At 36.9% G+C, this 19,712-nt stretch overlaps 1 protein-coding gene across 4 annotated transcripts in view; it reads right to left on the reverse strand.

Moving 5' to 3' along the window:
• G2E3 (G2/M-phase specific E3 ubiquitin protein ligase) overlaps nucleotides 1-17,515 on the reverse strand; it is a 66,356-nt gene extending 48,841 nt beyond the window's left edge. For 2 of the 4 annotated variants that reach the window (XM_086710005.1, XM_025919599.2), the window contains exons 1-2: nucleotides 17,497-17,515; nucleotides 17,243-17,367 (exon numbers count right to left, since the gene is read on the reverse strand). The gene's annotated coding sequence lies outside the window, so the exon portion shown is untranslated. Of the gene's footprint in view, nucleotides 1-263; nucleotides 787-16,881; nucleotides 17,215-17,242; nucleotides 17,368-17,496 lie in introns of those variants that run through there. The other 2 variants (XM_086710007.1, XM_086710006.1) reach the window with 2 other exon arrangements.
• Between the last annotated feature and the right edge of the window lie 2,197 nt (nucleotides 17,516-19,712).

Here is a 19,712-nt window from a genome sequence, read left to right on the forward strand (position 1 = left end):
GGGGGGGGGGGGGGAGGACTATTCACATATTTTTGATTGATTTTATCATTTGTTTTCCTTCCAGGGCATGAACTTTGAGACTTCCTAAATGGGAGGAGGAAAACAATGATATGTAAATATGTCTCAATAACAGCCCAAGTCTTAACAAACTTAGTCTTCAAAATAATATCAAACAATTCTCTCCTTCCTTGAGACATCAACAATTTAATGAAGAGTTCCAAGAAACCACTCTCAAGAAGTACTGAGTCTCTTCCACTGCTTACCTCTACTTGGTCAGTCAGGGATATTCACATTTTGATACTCCTCCCTTCAAAAGTTACAGCCTGATTTCCCTCCCTTTCCTTTACTGTGGCCATACTTAGTAACTTGCTTCTACCAAGACGCCTGGAAGAAATGGCAATGTATGACTATTAGGTCATATTAGGTCATATTATGACTACTAGGTCATAAAAGGCATTATGACTCACCCCTTACTCTCTATCATGGATCACCTGTGCTGGAGGAAGCTAGCTGCCAAGTCATAAGGACTTGAAGATGCTCCTTACAAAAGGCCCACTTGGCAAGGAAATAAGGCATTTATCCACAGCCATGCTGAGTGAGCCATTTTAGAAGCAAATTCTCCAGGGGCGCCTGGGTGGCTCAGTTGGTTAAGCATCCGACTTCGGCTCAGGTCATGATCTCGCTTGTGGTTCATGAGTTCGAGCCCCGTGTCAGGCTCTGTGCTGAAGGCTCAGAGCCTGGAGCCTGCTTTGGATTCTGTGACTACCTCTCTCTCTGCTCCTGCTCATCGTCTGTCTCTGTCTCTCAATAATAAATAAAGGTTTAAAAAAAAAAATTAAAAAAAAAAAAAAAAAAGCAAATTCTCCAGCCTCAATTAAGTCTTCATATGATTGACAACTAGCTAACAATCTGAGAGCAACGTCACAGGAAACCCTAAGTTAGAACCACACAGCTAAGCTGCTCTCAAATTTCTGACCCACAGAAACTGTCAGATAAGGTTTGCTGTCCTAAGTCACCATGTTTTGGGGTGATTTATTGTATAGTAATAGGTAATTAATAGACTAAAGTAAGCCAAATTCCCTCTTAATTCCAGGTGGATAGCTATTCTTAAAGTTTTTTGGCAAGATTTTTAGGATTTTCAAAATAGAAGATCATGTCATCTTGCAAATAGGCAATTTTACTTTTTCCTTTCCAATTTGGATGTCTTTTATTTCTTTCCCTTGCCTAACTGCTTGGGTTAGGAATTACAGCTATGTTACATAGGAATGGTGATAATGGGCACCTTTGTTTTATTCCTGATCCCAGAGGAAAAGCTCTCAACTTTTCACCACAGAGTATGGTGTTAGCTGTGGGCTTGTTATGTTTGAGCTTTTATGTTGAGGTATGTTCCTTCTGTACCCAATTTGTTGGGAATTTTTATCGTAAAAGGATGCTGAATTTTCTTAAATGCTTTTTCTACATTTATTGGTATGACCATTTGATGTTTACTTCTCATTCTATTAATTTGATGTGTCACACTGATTGATTTTCATAGATAGAACCATCTTTGTATCTGGGAATGTATTCCACTTGATCGTGATGTATAATCATTTTTTTTAAATTAATGTACAGTTGACATACAGTATTGCATTAGTTTCACATGTACAGCATAGTGATTCAACATTCACATTACAAAATGCTCATCACAATAAGTCTAGTTAGCATCTCTCACCATACAAAGTTGTTACAATATTAAGTATATTCCCTATGCTGTACTTCTCATCCCTTGACTTATTTATTTGACAGTTCTAAGTTTGTATCTCAATCCTCTTCACCTATTTTGCCCATTCCCTCCCACACCCCTTCTGCTCTAGCTACCATCAGCTTGTTCTTTGTATTTATGAGTCTGTTTCTGGTTTTTTAGTTTTATTTATTTGTTTTGTTTTTTGGAATTCTACACATAAGTGAAATCATATGGTATTTGTCTTTCTCAGTCTAACTTAGTTCACTTAGCATGATACCCTCTATATCCATCCATGTTGTCACAAATAGCAAGATTTCATTATTTTTTATGGTTAAACATTCCAATGTGTATATAAACACACAATATCTTCTCTACCTATTGATCTGTAGAGAGAAAGTTAGGTTGCTTTCACATCTTTTAAATAATGCAATAAACAGAGATGCAGATATCTTTTTGAATCACGTGTTTTCATTTTCTTCGGATAAGTATCCGGATGTGGAATTACTAAATCATGTGGTATTATGATCCTTTTATGTGCTACTGACTTTGGTTTGATAGTATCTTTCAGAGAATTTTTTCACCTACACTCATCAGGAATATTGACCTGTAGTTCTTTTCTTGTAGTGTCCTGATCTGGCTTTGGTGTCAGGGTAATGTTGGCCTTATAAAACAAGCTTGGGAGTTGAACACATACTTTAGAAGAAATATAAGGCCAACAAACACATCAAAGAAGAAAAGCTGGAAAAAAACACAAAAATGTGGAGATTAAGCAACACATCTTAAACAAGCAAAAGACAGGAAATCACAAGGGAATTAGAAAAGATATAAACGAAAACAAAATACGCTAAAACCTAAAGCATATAGCAAAAAGTAATCAGTGGAAAATTTACAACTATAAATACAGACATTAAAAATTTAAAGACCTCAAAATAGTATCATAACTTTATACCTGAAGGGCCTAAAAAAGAACAGCAAACTGAAATGGAAGATAAAAGGAAGTAATTAAAAAAGATTAAATATAAAAAATAGAAAAACAGAATAAAATTACAAGTTGCTTCTTCATAACAAACCTTTAGTCAGACTTACCAAGGTGTGGGGGGAAAGACTCAAATTACTAAAATCAGAAACAAAAAGGAGACATGCCACAGATCTTACAGAAATAAAAAGGATTATGTGAACTGTATGCCAACCATTTAGATAATTAACTAGGTTAAACAAATTATATAATCTTACAAATCAGACTCAAGCACAAATAGAAAATTTCACAGACCTATATCAAGAGATTGAAATCAGTAACTAAGACTCTTCCAACAAAGTCCAAGCCTATAACTTCACTGGTGAATTCTATCAAATATTTAAAGAAAATCTGGCAAAGTTTCTCAAAACCATCCAAAAAAAAAAAAGAGGGAACACTCTCTAATTCAATCTATGAAGCCAGGATTACCTTGATACCAATGCTAAACACATTACTACTCAACAAAAAGCTAGCACACTGAATCCTTGTTAAAGAATTATATACCACGACAAAGTGGGATTTATCCCAGTAATGCAAGGGTAGTTCAACATAGGGAAAATTAATGTAATACACCACATTAACAAAATAAGAGAAAAAGGTCACATGATCATCTTGACTGATGTAGGAAAAGCATTTAACAAAATTCATTCATTTTTCATGATAAAAACTCTCATCAATCTAGGAATAGAAAACTTCCTCAGCATGAAAAGGCATCTGTGGAAAACCTACAGCCAATATCATATTCAATGGTGAAAGACTGAAAGCTTTTCACAAAGGATCTGGAGCAGAACGATGCCACTCTCACCACTTCTATTCAAAACTGTACTGGACATTCCAACCAGAATAATTTGGTAAGAAAAGAAATAAAAGGCATCCACATTAAAGCAAGAGGTAGCTCTATTTGCAGAAGACATAATCTTACATGGAGACATCACAATGAATTCACAAAAAAACGTTATCTAATAAATTCTGCAATGTTGCAGGATGCAAATGAACATGTAAAAATCAGTTGTATTTCTATACAATAGCAAAGAACAATTCATAAAGGAAATAAGAAATGAATTCCCTTTATAATAGCATCAAAAAGAACCAACTACTCAGAAATAAATGTAACCAATGAGTGCAAGCTCTGTGCACTAGAAGTCACTAAGCATTGCTAAAAGAAATTAAAGCGTCCAAATAGAGGACAAGATACTGTGTTCATGTTTGTAAGATTTAATATTGTTAACATGGCAATGCTCTCCAAAGCAATCTATCTACAGTTTTGATGCGACCCCTATTAAAATCCGATATTCTTGTTTGTAGAAATGGAAAACCTGATCCTAATCATATGAATTGCAAGGGACCCTGAATGGTCAAAACCAAAAAAGAAAAGGTGAACGATTCATACTTTCCAATTTGGAAACTTACCACAAAGCTGTAGTAATTGAAACAGGGTAATACTGGCAAAAGGATAAACATATAGATTAACTCGAAGAGTCCAGAAATAAAGTCACACATCTATGATCAATTAATTTTTAACAAGTGTGCCATGACTATTCAATAGGGAAAGAACAATCTGTTCAACAAATAATTCTGGGACAACTTGGTAGCCACATGCAAAGCAATTAAGTTGGCTCCCTAACTTGCACTATATACAAAAATTAATTCAGGGGTGCCTGGGTGGCTCAGTCAATTAAGCATCCAACCTCAGCTCCGGTCATGGTCTCACGGCTCCTGAGTTTGAGCCCTGCGTAAGGCTCTGTGCTGATGGCTCAGAGCCTGGAGCCTGCTTTGGATTCTGTGTCTCCCTTTGTCTCTGCCCCTTCTCTGCTCATTCTCTGTGTGTGTCTCTCTCTCAAAAAGAAATAAACATTAAAAAAAAATTAAAAACAAAAAAAAAAAACTCAAAGTGGATAAAAGACTTAATACGAAAGAGCAAAAACTACAAAAATCTTTTTTTTTTTTAATTTTTTTTTTCAACATTTATTTATTTTTTTGGGACAGAGAGAGACAGAGCATGAACGGGGGAGGGGCAGAGAGAGGGAGACACAGAATCCGAAACAGGCTCCAGGCTCTGAGCTGTCAGCCCAGAGCCCGACGCGGGGCTCGAACTCACGGACCGCGAGATCGTGACCTGGCTGAAGTTGGACGCTTAACCGACTGCGCCACCCAGGCGCCCCTTTTTTTTAAATTTTTTTTTTTAAAACTACAAAAATCTTAAAGGATAATTCATGACCTTGGATTTGGCAATGGTTTCTTACACAGGGCACCAAAACCACAAGCCAATAAAAAAAAAAAGAAAAAGAAACAAAACAACAAAAATTAATTTGGACTACACAATTAAGAGAAAAAGACAATCTTCAAAATGGGGGAAAATATTTGGAAATCATACACCTGATAAAGAGCAAGTATCCAGAATATATAAGAAACTCTTAGAACTCAACAACAAAAGCAACAAAATTTAAAAACAGGCCAAGCAGCCCGCGTCAGGCTCTGGGCTGATGGCTCAGAGCCTGGAGCCTGTTTCCGATTCTGTGTCTCCCTCTCTCTCTGCCCCTCCCCCGTTCATGCTCTGTCTCTCTCTGTCCCAAAAATAAATAAACGTTGAAAAAAAAAAAAATTAAAAAAAAAAAAATAGGGGCGCCTGGGTGGCGCAGTCGGTTAAGCGTCCGACTTCAGCCAGGTCACGATCTCGCGGTCCGTGAGTTCGAGCCCCGCGTCAGGCTCTGGGCTGATGGCTTCAGAGCCTGGAGCCTGTTTCCGATTCTGTGTCTCCCTCTCTCTCTGCCCCTCCCCCGTTCATGCTCTGTCTCTCTCTGTCCCAAAAATAAATAAACGTTGAAAAAAAAAAATTTAAAACAATAAAAAAAAAAAAAAAAAAAAAACAGGCCAAGCAGTCTGAACGGACATTTCTCCAAAGAAAATATTTAAATGGTCAACAAGCACATGAACAGAAGCTCATCATTAGTTATTAGAATATTCAAATTAAAACAACAATGAGATACCACTTAATGTCCACTCAAATGATTACAATTAAAAAAACAAGAATACAGAGAAATAGGAAACTTCATATGGGGCTAATGGGAATGCAAACTGGAACAGCTACTGTGGAAAGAAGTTTGGCAGTTGCTCGACAAATCACATGTAGAACTACCATATCACCCAGCAATTACACTAAGGACTTATCCAAAAGAATTGATAACATTTTCAAACAAAAATTTGTACTGGTTCGTGTACTTGAATATGTTCATAACAGTACTATTCACAATAGCTAAAAAATAGAAATGACTCATTTGTCCATTAAAAAGATGTTATACAAAATGTGGTCCATCCATAGTATAGAATATTATTTAGCTCTAAAAAAGAAAGAAGCATTGCTATATGCTACAACCTGGATGAACCTTAGAACCAAGCTAAGGGAAAGAGGCTAGACACAAAAGGTCACATAATATATAATCCCATTTATATGAAATATCCAGAATAGGTAAATCCATAGAGACAGAAAGCAAATTTGTTGTTTCCATGAACTGGGGGAATAGAATATACAGAATTACTGCCTAATGGCTATCAGTTTCCCCTTAGGGGTGATAAAAATGTTTTGAAACTAGATGGAGGTAATGGTGATGGTTGTACAACACTGTGAATGTACTAAATGTCAATGAATGGTTAAAACGGCTAATTTTATAAAACTGAATTTTACTTCAATTAAAAGCTAAATGTGCAACCTATCATTTGCTGCATTATACACAAATATCCACAGTGGCTAAAAAATTTTCTTAGTTTTATAGTCAAAACCTGTAACCTAATTGTCCACCAACAGACAATGGATGAGATAAATTGTGGTACATTCATATAATGAAGTACATTTATTAAAACGAAACTGCATACCACCTCACACCAGTCAGAATGACTAAAATCAACAACTCAGGCAACAACAGATGTTGGCGAGAATGCGAAGAAAGAAGAAACTTTTTGCACTGCTGGTGGGAATGCAAACTGGTACAACCACTCTGGAAAACAGCATGGAGGTTCCTCAAAAGTTAAAAATAGAACTACCCTATGATCCAGCAACTGTACTGCTAGGTATTTATCCAAGGGACACAGATGTGCTGTTTTCAAGGGGCACACACACCCCAATGTTTATAGCAGCGCTACTGACAATAGCCAAAGTATGGAAAGAGCCCAAATGTCCATTGACAGATGAATGGATAAAGAAGATGTAGTATATATATACACAATGGAGTATTACTTGGCAATCAGAAAGAATGAAATCTTGCCATTCGCAACAATGTGGGTGGGACTAGAGGGTATTATGCTAAGTGAAATTAGAGAAAGACAAGTATCATATGACCTCACTCACATGTGGAATTTAAGATACAAAACAGATGAACATAGGGAAGGGGAGCAAAAATAATATAAAAACAGAGAGGGGGACAAAACATAAGAGACTCTTAAATACAGAGAATGAACAGATTGTTGGAAGGGTTGGGGGGAGATGGGCTAAATGAGCAAGGGGCATTAAGGAAGACACTTGTTGAGATGAGCACTGGGTGTTATGTGTTGGAGATGAATCACTGGAATCTACTCTTGAAATCATTATTGCACTATATACTAACTTGGATGTAAATTAAATAATAATGATAAACAAAGAAATAAAATGGGTGAATTTTATTCTATACAAATTCTATTACCAGAAAGATATATAGTTAATACCTTCATTAAAAAATATATTTGCTTGAATTAAAAAGAAAAGCAGCATGTAAGCAGCTTGTAAGTCCCCACCCCATCCTAACAAGAGCTGAAAAAACTGAAAAATCAACATTTTTTGGATCAGTAAGAGGGAGGGACACCAGACAAAACCACTGCCCTCAAGAATGGAGACATGTGGGGACAGGGAGTCACAGCTTAGTTCAGCAGAGATTTACCAGCTAAACCACTGCGGGATCAGTGCTGGGGTAAGAAAATCTGAACTGTAGCTAACTAATGGCTAGAGGCTCAATGTGCACAATTTTCAGAGTTAAAAACTTCAGGGGGGGGGGCAATTATGGGGACTTCTCACAATATTGTTGAGATTTACCACCAGGAACTCAACCAAGATACCGACCAGGATCCCACAGTAAATATGAGAGAAAAATCTTGTCATTCTGGCAGGAAGAGGGGAAGAGGTACCATTTTGAAATATGCCAAAGCATTCAGTTCTTCTTAATTAAGGCCTGCCCTCAGGCGAAACTAGTTAACCAGAGCCTAACCTGCTAGGGTATTATCAGAGCATAACTGACCCGGGGGAAGGGAAATACCTGACTCCAGCCTACTCTAGCCATCCTGTCCAATATAAGGGAGAAGCTGAGAAATATGTGGGAGAAGCTGAGAAATACTTCTAAGCTTACAGACCAGGGACGTAAGCTCGTGAAACAACTAAGACCTAATCATAGGACTACTGAACACTTCCCCTTCACCCACACCTCACCACCACATTACTAATGGCCTATTCATAGCAACTACTTTTACCCAGTACATCATGTATGAGTATCGAGAAAAAATTACAAATCATTGTGGCAAAGGCACAATCTGAAAAGACAGAGCAAGCATCTGAACCAGACATGGCAGGAATGTTGTAATTATCAGATTTGGAATTTGAAACAACTATGATTAATATGTGAAGGGTTCTAATAGATAAAGTACACAGTATACAAGAACAGATGGCACTGTGAGAAGGGAGGTGGAAATCCTAACAAAGAACCAAAAGAAATGCTAGGGATCAAAAACATTTTAACAGAAATAAAATATTCCTTTGATTGATTTTCCTCCTGGCTGAGGAAAGAATCTCTGAGTTTGAAGATACCTCAACAGACACTTTGAAAACTGAACAAAGAGAATAAACACTGGGGAAAAAAAAAAAAAAAATCCAAGGACTGTGGTACAAATACAGAAGGTATAACATACACATTCTGGGAATATCAAATGAGAGGAAGGAATAGAAGAATTATTTAAAATGATTTAATGACAGGGGTGTCTGGCTGGTTCAGAGCATGACACTCTTGATCTTGGGGTCATGGGTGCAAATCCCACAATGAACATAAAGCTTATTTAATTTAAAAAAATGTTTTACAAATTTAATGACAAATCACACTGTCAAACATAAAACCACAGATCCGCTAAGTTCAGGGAACACCAAGCAGAATAAATGCCAAAATACCTATACCTAGGTATATTAAACTACAGAAAATCAAAGCTAAAGAAAAAACCCTGAAAAGGGGAGTGGGGGGAGAGGGTGGGGGAACAACTCACCTATAGAAGAACAAAGGAAGGAATCGCATTTCATGTCTCCTCAGAAACCATGTAGGCAAGAAGAGACAGCAGTGAAATACTTAAAGTGATAAGGAAAAAGAAATTCCAATCTAGAATTCTGTATACTGCAAAATTATCCTTCAAACCTGTTCAAAAGTGAACAAGTAAAGATCTTCTCAAACACAAACTGAGAGGATTTCTTGTCAGTAGATCTGCCTTACAAGAAATGTTAAAACAAGTTCTTAGAAGAAAATATCCAGAAATTCGGATCTACATAAAGAAGACCATTAAATAATAAAAACTTTTATTTTTCTTATTCTTAATGATCTAACAGACAACAGTATGTTCAAAATAACAATAGCAACAACATATACAATTACTGTATGAGTTATAAATATATACTGCAACCTCTAGGGCAACCACTAAAAAAAGTTAAAAAGGAGGGGCACCTGGATGGCTCATTCAGTTAAGCATCTGACTCTCGATTTTGGCTCAGGTCATGATCTCACGGCTGGTCATCGGATTCTGCTGACAGGACAGAGCCTGCTTGGGATTCTCTCTCTCCCTCTCTCTCTCTCCCTCCCTGACTGGTGAGAGTGCATGCATGCTCTCACTCTATCTCAAAATAAATGAACATTAAAAAAAAAAAAAAAACCACAATAACCTTTAAAAAAAAAGTTAAAAAGGAAATATAGCTGATATCCTAAGTGAAGAGAAAAAAATAAAAATCATATAAAATGCTCAATTAAAGCCACAAAAGGCAGAAAAAGAATGGAGACAAAACAGGAAAAAAGAACAAGGGCCACAAATAGAAAACAATAACAAATATGGTAGACGTTAATCATGTTGACATGATGACATTATATCAATAATCATGTTGAATGTCAATGGTCTAATTGTACCAATTTAAAAGACTGAATGTTACTATACTAAAATTTAAATTAAAAAAAAAAAAAAGATTTGTCATGGTGGATTGAAAAATAAGACCCAACACAATGTTTTCTACAAAAAAAATCCACTTTAAATATAAATTAAACATAAATGGATGAAGAAAAACATACCATGCTAATACTAATTAGAAGAAAGCAGGAGTAGCTATATTAATTTTACACAGAGTGGACTTTAAAGTAAGGAAATTATAAGGGATAAATACAGCATTAAATAATGATAAAGGGGTCAACTTTCTAAGAAGACGTAACAATACTTACCACGTACACACCTAACAGTGTCAAACTATGTGAGGCAAACTATGAGAGGCAAAAACTAATACACTTGCAAAGACAAACAGGTGAAACTTGAAAACCTCTCTATTAGAAATGGACAGATCCAGTAGGCAGAAAATCAGTAAGGAACTTGATTTGATAATTGAACTCAACATCATCATCAAACAACTAGATATAATGAAATACTTTATCCAAGAACCTCAGAAAGCAGATTGTTCTCAAGCTTACATAGAATAGTCACCAAGACCATATACATATACTAGGGCATAAAATAGTCCTTAACAAACTTAAAATCAAAATGATACAAGGTCTGTTCTCAGGCCACAATGGAATTAAACTAGAAATCACTAACAAAAAGATAGTGGGAAATCCCAAAATATGTGGAGATTACACAACACATTTTTAAATTTTTTTTAATGTTTATTTATTTAAAAAATTTTTTTTTAACATTTATTTATTTTTGAGACAGAGAGAGACAGAGCATGAATGGGGGAGGGTCAGAGAGAGAGAGAGAGAGAGACACAGAATCCGAAACAGGCTCCAGGCTCTGAGCTGTCAGCACAGAGCCCGACGCGGGGCTCGAACTCACGGACCGCAAGATCATGACCTGAGCCGAAGTCGGCCGCTTAACCGACTGAGCCACCAAGGCGCCCCTAATTTTATTTATTTTTGACAGAGAGAGAGAGATAGAGCACAAGCAGGGGAGAAGCAGAGAGAGAAGGAGACACAGAATCCAAAGCAGGCTCCAGGCTCTGAGCTGTCAGCAAAGATCCTGACGCAGCTGCAACCCACAGACTGTGAGATCATGACCTGAGCTGAAGTCGGACGCTCAGCCGACTGCACCACCCAGGCACCCCTACACAACATTTTTAAATTACCTAAGGGTCAAAGAAGAAATCTCATGAGAAAATACAAAATATTATGAACTAAATGAAAATGAAAACATAATTCATCAAAATTTGACAGGTACTGTGAAAGCAGGCTTAGAGGGAAATTTGTAGCACTAAATGAATATATTAGAAAAGATCTGGGGCACCTGGGTGGCTCAGTCGTTTGGGCATCCGACTTCAGCTCAGGTCATGATCTCATAGTTTGTGAGTTTGAGCCCCGCGTCAGGCTCTGTGCTGACAGCTCAGAGCCTGGAGCCTGCTTCGGAATTCTGTCTCCCTCTCTCTCTGCCCCTCCCCTGCTCATGCTCTATCTCTCTCTCTCTCTCTCTCTCTCTCTCTCTCTCTCAAAAATAAATAAACTTAAAAAAAAAAATTTTTTTTTTTTAAGAAAAGATCTAAAATCAATCATCTAAGTTTCTGCCCTAGGAAACTATAAAAACAGTAAATTAAATCCAAATTAAACAAGAAAAAAAGTAGTAAGAATTAGAGTAGGAATCAAAATTGAAAATAAGAAATCAATAGAGAAAAATCAATAAAACCAAAGCTGGTTCTTTGGAAAGATCAATAAAGTCAGTAAGCTTCCAGCCAGGACAAAAAAAAAAAAAAAAAAAAAAAGAGAAAGGACACAAATTACTAATATCAGAAATTAAAGAAGAGATACCATTACAGATTCTATGGACATTAAAAATATAACAAAGGAATACCATGAACTCATGTCCACAAATTTGATAATCTAGATGAAAAGGGCCAATTCCTTCACAGACACATTTTGCCAAAATTCACACAAGGAGAAATAAACTCAACTGCATCAGAAAAGCTGACTCAGTAATTAATAACCATCCAAAACAGAAAGCACCAAGCCCAGATGGGTTTCCTGGTGAATCCTACCATACATTTAAGGAAGAAACTATACCAATTCTCTACAACTTCCTTCAGAAGATTAAAGCAGAAGGAATGCTTCCTAGCTTACTGTGATCATTACCCTCATCATACCAACACCAAGGACGTGACCAGAGAACTACAGACCAGTATCTCTCACAGATACCAAAATCTTCAACCAAATATTAGCAAATCAAATCTGTTTGTTTGTTTATGTATTTATTTTAGAGAAAGATGGAGAGAGTGCAACCCGGGGAGAGGGGCAGAGGGAAGGAGAGAATCTTAAGCAGGTTCCATGCTCAGCAACGGAGCCTGATGCTAGGCTCCCATAACTCTGGGATCATGACCTGAGCCAAATGAAGAATTGGTTGCTCAACTGACTGAGCCACTCAGGGGCCCCAAATCTAACAACGTATTTAAAAAATTATATACCACAACTAAGTAGGATTTACCTCAGTTATGAAAGGATGCTCCCTGATATTTACCCAAAAGAGGTCAAAACTTGTGTCCACACCAAAATGTTCATATGTGTGTTTACAGCATGTTTATTTACCATTGCCAAACCTTGGAAGCAACTAAGATGTCCTTCAGTAAGTGAATGGATAGGTATATTGTGGATCATCCAGACAATGGAATATTATTCAGTGATAAAAAGAAATGAACTATCAAGCCATGAAAAGACATGGAGAAAACTTAAATGCATATTACAAAGTGAAAGAAACCAATCTGAAAAGGCTACATACTGTATGATTCTAATTATATGATATTCTGGAAAAGGCAGAACTCTGAAGACAGTAAAAAGATCAGTGGTTGGGAAAACGCAGAGAAGCGTATCTTTAGAACAGTGAAAATACTCTATATGATACCATAATGATGGATACCTGTCATTATACATTTGCCCAAATCCAAACAATGCACAAAATCAAGAATGAACTGTAACTTCAACTATGAATTTTGAGTGCTTATCATGTGTCAGTGTAGGTTCAACAATTTTCACAAATGTACCATTGTAGTGGGATATGTAGATAATGGGAAAGGCTATGCATGGGGTGGGAGAGAAGGGATACACAGGAAATCAATATTATCTTTCCCTCAGTTTTACTATGAACCTAAAGCTGCTCTAAAAATATACAGTCTTAACAAAAAAAGGAAAAGGAATAAAGTTATACGTTTATACTGACTTTTACAACTAGTCTCTGGAAGACAGGTTCCTCTCCCCCACTGTTCATTCGTTCCATATGCAACATTTTTCATAGTCATGATTCCACTGTGATCTCAGCAATATAAAGACCTTTTTGGCTTGGCTCTAATAGTTTTTGCCATCCCAACTCCAAAATTCAAGAAGAAATATGAATGGTCTAGCCTGCATCGGATATTCAGCTCTGATTCAAATACCTGGTACTACTTTGGCTGGAGAAGGTGTTGTAGAATGGGAGTCTATATTAGGATCATAAGCTTCTTACACCAAACCCTACCCAATGGTCTTTAGAATAACGTCCTTATATTATGGGGCAGCTTTTAAAAGAAAAGGTAATGGGCAAAGAGGTCAAATAACAGCTATTCACACTCAAAAGGAAAGGCAAATTTTGCTGTTTTTTAACTCCCCAATATTTTCTTAATTTAGAATTGAATTAATGTAGAAATGAATATTCAGGTATATACAAGTGGTACTACATCTCTATTATAATTATCTAATTACACTTAACATATATTATTCTTATACTAATAAAAAAATTCCACCAGGAGGAAGTTAAATGCAAAAAGTTTTTTTTTAAGTAACTAAATCTTTTGGTGCCTGGGGGAAAATAATAAAATGACTAGAAGGATTAAGTGAGAAAATATATACAAAGTATGTGGAGTTCCATGAATGTTAGCAAATACTGCTTTTAATTTTTTCCCACTTGAAATGTCTTCTGAGCCTACAATTTCTATACTTACTTTTCCATACTTGTGAAATATACAAACCATATGGTATCACTAAAATCTCTACTAAACTACCCAGAATTACATACTATCACCTCAGAAAACATTTAAAAACTTCTTCAGCAATGACGTGACACAATGTATTAAATTGTTAAAATAATAAGCACTCATTGAACATAACACAGTTTCAGAGTACAAGGACACTCACTGTTCCGAACCAAGAAACTGCAGATATAAAGACAAAGAGGATAAGATCTCTCAGTCTAGTGCTATGTTTACAACTAAATTGCACTAAGAAGCACTCTGCCTGGGGAAGTCCACCAAATTATTTGAAACCCATTGGGTAAAATCTTAGAGGAACATAAAAAAGTTCATGTTAAGTACACATAAAAACAATAAAGAACAGATCTGGGCAATGGTAGTAGTATGACTAGAACATCACAGGTTGGAAAAGAGTGGTAGAATATTACGAAGTTGATGCTTGTAAACAGAGATTGGAACCAGATTGACAAGGGCTTTGGAAAGAAAGGAAAGAAAGGAAAGAAAGGAAAGAAAGAAAGAAAGAAAGAAAGAGCTGGGAATTATATTTGGTAGACAAAGCATTATCAGAGATTTTTAAGAGGCAATATTTGGAAGGATAGACTGCAGAGAAAGGCAGGAAGCATTATTTAAAATAATAATAATAATAATAATAATAATAATAATAATAATAATGGAGCACCTGGATGGCTCAGTCGGTTAAGTGTCCGACTTCGGCTCAGGTCAGGATTTCATGATCTCATGGTCCTTGGGTTTGAACCCTACACCGGGATCTGTGCTGACAGCTCAGAAACTGGAGTCTGCTTCAGATTCTATGTCAGCCTCTCTTCCTCTGCCCCTCCCCTGTTCACACTCTGTCTCTCTCTCTCTCTCTCTCTCAAAAATAAATAAAACATTAAAAAATTTAAAGTAATAATAATGATAATATTTTTAAAGAGGCATAATCTAATCAAATCTAGATTCTGAACCTGGTCAAATATTTTGGTAGTTGTGTGAGAACTGAACTGCCTCTCAGCCTCTAGTTTTATCTGAAAATAGTACATACTGTGGGGTTCCATCGTGTAATAGTTAGCACTCTGGACTCTGAAAATAGTACATACTGCAGTGTTATCTGTGAAGACTGAGATAATGTGTGTAATGTGGTCTGTACATGCTTAGTAATTCAAGAGGAGATACATATATCATTTACTATGTGCCACACACTATTCTAAGATTTTTGTATGTGTTGAATCATTTGACTCTCACAATAATCCTACAAGGAAGGTATTGTTATTATCCCCATTATACAGTTCAGGGATTTGAAGCACAGAGAGGTAATACAGCTTGTTTGGGTCATACAACTACAAAATGGTACAGATGGAATTCAAACTGAGGCAATCTGACTCCAGTTCCATGCCCTTAACCAGTATAATGCCTCGCTAGAAGAGATCAAGTCAGTGCTCTTAAAACCCTTGTCAAATGTTCTAACCTTCCAATTAAATTTACAGATTCTTCAACACCATCCTCCAGACTTACTGGATCACCAATCTATGAGATTTGAAGTGTAGGAATCAGAATGTAAGCCCTTCAAGGTAATGTGTACACAATAAAATTTGAAATTCACAATGGTTTAGGCAGAGAGAGCAAAAACTCAGTAAAAAAAAAAAAAAAAAAAAAAAAAAGTCCAGGTAAGGACAAGTAACAGATTAAAATGTAGAGATGGGGCGCCTGGGTGGCTCAGTCAGTTAAGCCTCTGACTCCAGCTCAAGTCAAGATCTCACAATTCAGGGTTTGAGCCTTGCGTCGCGCTCTGTGCTGACAGCTCTGAGCCTGGAGCTCCTTCCGATTCTGTGTCTCCCCCTCTCTGTCTCTCCCCTCTTTGTTCTCTCTCTCTCTCTCTCTCTCTCTCTCTCTCTCTCAAAAATAAATAAATAAATAAACATTAAAAAAAACTTAAAAAAAATAAAATGTAGAGACTAATTTTTTTTCAAATTACTATTTGCCCCTAGCTTCTATAAAATGAGAAGAGCTGTCTGCCATTCTTAAAAGTAAAGCTCAAGTCTTTGCTGAAGTCTCACCCAAATGTTTAAATTTCAACAATCGTAACTACTCAACATTTGAATCTATTTTACCTGGTTAACAGTGAAACAAAAGTTCACTAGTAGGATGGGAAAGTAGGATTAGCCAGTAATAGATGAAAGAATACTTTAAAAAAGATATTTATACATTTTTATGGTATGATACCATAAAAGAAACACAAAATATCACTTTTATGTTTAAAAGAAACACAAAATATCAGTTCCTATAAATCAACACAAAATTAGTGTGACAGTCTTCAATAACATAAAATTTCTCTACATTTAAACTCATTTATATTTTAGACGTAGGGTACATATTCAAACTCTTCCAGAAGGCATGGCTTTGCTATGGGTTTAAATAGTTTGATATCTGAGGTAGTTCATCACTAATAATAAAACAGCAAAAACAAAACAAAACCAAACAAAGAAAGCCCAATGCTGGAAACATTAGTAGAGCGTTTCCATTATGACTCCACAATAACCCAGTTGGCCAATGAATGAAGGAGGTGAAAAGGTAGTTGTGGGGAGCTAACTAAACCTTAACCTTATTGTTAGCAAACTAAGACCTTTGTAAATTATCACTGTTACCGTCGTCAGTTTAAATCAGCAAGAGTCTCGAATTTTTGCGGTTCACGAAAAATGTCACTCGTGAAAGAAAAATATCCGGGTTTTAAATACAAAGGATACTCAGATTTCAGTTTAAATCCCCACCGGGCATTTCAAAGGCTGTCACTTCCCTGCAGTCCAAAGTCATAAAGACTACTCCGAATATCCCTCTTAGGAGAAACGCAGAGCCACGTAGAGCATCTCATTCTAAACCTGCCCCTAACCTTCCATCTTTAATAAAGGAAGATTCTTTTACCTGTGGTAACGCTTTCGCAGTTAGATTTAACTACTGTTACAGCTTCAGCATTCGAGTCCAATTGGCGTAAATACTAAACTGTATTTACCAGAAAGTCAGAGATTGAACAAGGCTTAATCTCAGGGACGGGGGGGGCCTCCGAATCCTCAATACTTAGAGTTGGCTTGTGAGCGCTGGCCCGCGCGAGACGCTTCCCAGCACCTCGACTTCCCAAAGTCTCCACGCCCGGCCCTACCACCCAACGCTCCCCAAGGCCCTCCGATTTCCGCTACACTGTCCCGCCTCTCGACCCCTGTCCCATCCGACGGTCCGAATTCTCTCCCTGGAATACTCAGTTTCTTCCCTTTCCCCATTCACTCACCAAGGCACGCTGGGCAGAAGTTCCAGAGCGGTCGTATCAGTTTTCCCTTCTTTCGCAGAGCCGCAAAGCTGACCTCGAGCAGCCCCATCCAACGGCCCACAGGATTCAAATTCGTCCACATCCGCCTGCAATCCGGAAATAGAGTTAAGCTCCACCCCCACAAGGGGCGGGGCCCGCGGCAACGTGGGACGTTGCGGGGAGGGACGAGGAGACCCCGGCTCTTTTCTGGTGGCATGTTGGGTCTGGTGTGCTACCTTCGCTTCAGAGTCTTTTGTCTGACTCCTTACATATGTTCACAGGAAAGTGCGGACGCAGCGTTGGTGTTCCTGCCCGGTGATTCTTGAGGGGATGCTCTTGTTTCTAAAAAGGACAGAGACGCGTCCTTCAAGGACTGGAGAGAATAAAAGCACTAATGGAGCCCTGACGTTTTTACCCCTCCCATCGCCCTCCCGTAAGCAACAGCTGCAGCCCAGAGGAAAAAACAAACCCTAAACAAACCTGCTTTCCCTGGCCCTCCTCAATCCCGGCACAGTAGGACATTTAACCTCTTTCCCTCCCCTGTTTAAGGAAGACAAAAAGCCAAGTGCACCAATCACACTTATTCGAGCCACAAATTAAAAATTAGTGATCGGACTAGTTGCTGGTTCCAAATAAAATACTTGAGGATACATGTTAGAAGGCGACACATCTTTTTTCTTCGCCTATAACGAGACTATTTTACATGATTATTACGCAGTTGTCCTGTGAAATTCTTGGGACAATAGTGTTTACCAAGGACCGCTTCTGAAGGGATATATGCAGGAGCTATAAGGAAAAGAAAGACCGAACATACCTTAGCCCCAATCCTCCTCAAAAAAAAGGGAACTAAACTCTGATTTTGGCGTTGCCACCAGATCATCCTCACACCTGATATTATTGATTTACGTAAACAGATCATTTCAAACCAATCCATCCATGACAGAACACCCTCAGCCTCTGTCAAAACTACAATTTGAAAGATTAGAGTTCTACAAATTTATTTTACAGATAATCTGACAGAAGGGAGTGTAAACCTATTAACTGGTGTACTGTTTTTAATAGTGGGAAATAGGAAATAACCTAAATGTCTATCAGTAAGGGAATGATTAAATAAGCTATGATACTTTAGGATCTGATATTGTGCAGGCACTAAAAATAATGTAGTAGATCGGTAGATACTCAAATGAAATAATGAAAAAAAAAATCAGCTGTAAAAGGATTATGTACATAGTATCCTTCTTTTAAAGTACGTGAACGTGCCTGGCACACAAAGTTTCTGGATGGATAGTAAACAAAAAAGTTATCTCTGTGAGTCAGATGATGAATGAGGATGTGAAGAGACTTTTTACCTTTTGCTTTATAACCAGCTGAATTTTTAAACTAATAGCATGTTTTACTCTTGTAATTTGAATTTTTTTTAAGTGAAGATTGTTAGAAATTGAATATATTAGAAATTTAATGTATTCTAGATATAGAATCAAGTTAATAAATGTATAAAAGTAAAATGTTTGAATAGTCTGTGTCCATTCATTCATAGATTTATTCAACAAATTATATGGTAATGGTTTGACCACACATTTTGTCATTTATAATTTGTTGTATTATTTAATGCCACCACATTTCTAAAGTGGCCCCACTGAATAAATATATTGCTCCTTCAAGTTCTTTGAAAGCAGAAACTATGTCATATATTTTCCTATTTCTTTCATATGTCTTGGCACCTTCCCACCATTAAGTTTTATTCCTCACATGAATTACATCCTCAGGTTATCCACAAGCAAAAGTTAAATACTCAAATGGGGGAGGGGAAGCTCCAAAGACAATTATAAAATACAATAAAAAATATTATTTCTTAATACAACTATATAGGCAAGTTTTGCTTTGTTTTAATGTTTTATTTAAATGTTTGTCATCTGAGTTTTCCTTACTCAGTTCTTCTTGGACTCTCAATAAATTCTTTAATTTCTTGTCAAGATGTTGACAAAATATCACCAGCAGCCCTGTCATCAGTCAGACCAATGATATTAATTTCTCATCTGCAGTGGAGGGTCCCTTAAAGTCACTGACATTTTTTTAGGCTTAATTTTCTAGGGCTGGTGTCTATTAAGTGGAATATCAGGCTTGTTTGCACTTTTTAAACCGTTACTCCTTCCCCTCCCCACTTCAGAATAACTATAGGTGAATTTGAATAAAATCAGTATTCAAGTACTGCTACAGCATTTCATTATCGCAGAAGATCTACAATAAATACTCACTGACTAAATCGAGGAGTCTGAGTAACCTCAGACTTAAAAACATTTTAAAGAATATATTCACTGCAGGATATATTTAAACTAATAAATCTGGCCATCAAACTGGGCATTCAGATAGCTAATAAAATTCTTAAATTAAGTAAAATACATTGATATGAGTATTCCACTTACTAAAAGCTGCAAAAACTGGAGAGAAAAAA

Source organism: Puma concolor, chromosome B3 (genome assembly GCF_028749965.1).
Source record: "Puma concolor isolate L17-30 chromosome B3, mPumCon1.1.hap2, whole genome shotgun sequence".
Taxonomy (NCBI): domain Eukaryota; kingdom Metazoa; phylum Chordata; class Mammalia; order Carnivora; family Felidae; genus Puma; species Puma concolor.